Source organism: Chaetura pelagica, unplaced genomic scaffold, assembly GCF_000747805.2.
Source record: "Chaetura pelagica isolate M959 unplaced genomic scaffold, ChaPel_1.0 scaffold436, whole genome shotgun sequence".
Classification (NCBI taxonomy): Eukaryota; Metazoa; Chordata; class Aves; order Apodiformes; family Apodidae; genus Chaetura; species Chaetura pelagica.
This window is the reverse complement of record NW_009953651.1, coordinates 4,467,946-4,469,328: the sequence shown is the minus strand read 5'-3', so window position 1 is coordinate 4,469,328 and position 1,383 is coordinate 4,467,946.

The following is a 1,383-nucleotide window of genomic DNA, read 5'->3' as shown; positions in this document are numbered from 1 at the left end:
GTCAGGGCGGGTGTGTCCGGGGGCATTTCCGGCCCCCCCGGCCACCCCCAGGGTCGTGCCTGGGGGACTGAGGCTGTAAGTCCAGGAGCTGCTTCCCGTGTCCAGGCTGGAAGGCCCGGGACAGGGAGCTGGGGCTCCGTGTTGGTCGCTGTGGCTCTGCTCTGTGCTGTGGGCAGCCAACAGCCTGCTCTGGTGGCTTGTGTTACTGCTGTTCTTGTACCTTCTCTCGTCTTCACGGCACCTTTATTCTCTCCTGTGCGCCTTTCTGTATCTTTAGGCACCTAAGAGGCAGCTGTGAAGCAGCGTGAATAGGTGAAGTTTGTGTTGGGCACACGGGAGATCTGGCTCATTCCGGAGTTGCAGCTCCATCTGTACCCACACCTGAGCTGGCACGTGTTCTGCAGTGCTGTGCATCCTTGCTAGAGCAGTGTCCTGCTCCCTAATCAGCACAGAGAGCAGATGAGCTATCGAGTGCTGAGAGGATAGGATGAGTGCTCCTGCTTCTTAACAGCATTTCACATTTAAATAGCCAAGAGTTTATTTTTAAATCAATACTCACAATGTACCTTTTAGGAGATCCCATAGAGGTCAAGAAGCTGGCAAGCAAAGAAATGCCTGTCTGTGGAGGAAGGAGGTGAGCAGTTGGTGTTCTCATAAATCACTGCTTCCCAGAGTGACCAGGATTTCTTTCACTTACCCCAATTACTGTGACACTGCTTTTTGTGGTGTCCACCTGAGCAGTCAGTCACAATCAACTGAGAAGGTAAATGTAACAGTCTGGTGTGAAAGGCACTTAGTGAGTCTCCTGGCATTTACCGAGGTGATAAAATTACTGGTCTTGGACATAATTTAAACCCCTCCATCCTGTCCTACAAAGCATCACCTCTTCTACCCTGGGTGAATGATGGAAATCACTGAAGATAAATGTTTGAGATGAGAAACTACAGCGGAAAAACCTTGGTGTCCGCGCGAAAGATGAGGGACGAGGCAGGCGAGCTCTGAACCAGCCCTCCCGCTGGCAGCGACTCCCGTTTACCCAATTCCACAGCGCAGGTGAGCGACAAGTTTGCAGTAAATGCCATTTTAGCGTCGTCGTCAGTTGTTCAAAGCGGCTTTACAACACGTAGCGAGCGGAAAACGACACCGGACACGCTAACGCTGAGCTGTCGGCTCCCGAGGCCCAGCACCCGCCCCACTCCGGTTCCGGGCCGCGGAGCTGCAGCGCTGCCCCCGTTTCCGCACTACACCTCCCGGCATGCCCCGCTCCCGCCGCGCCTTCCCGCGGGCGCCGCGCCACGTCGAGACTACATTTCCCAGCAGGCCCCGCGTTACGAACGCACGGCGCCGCGGCGTCGCCCCGCGCAGGCGCGGTGTGGGCTGGGC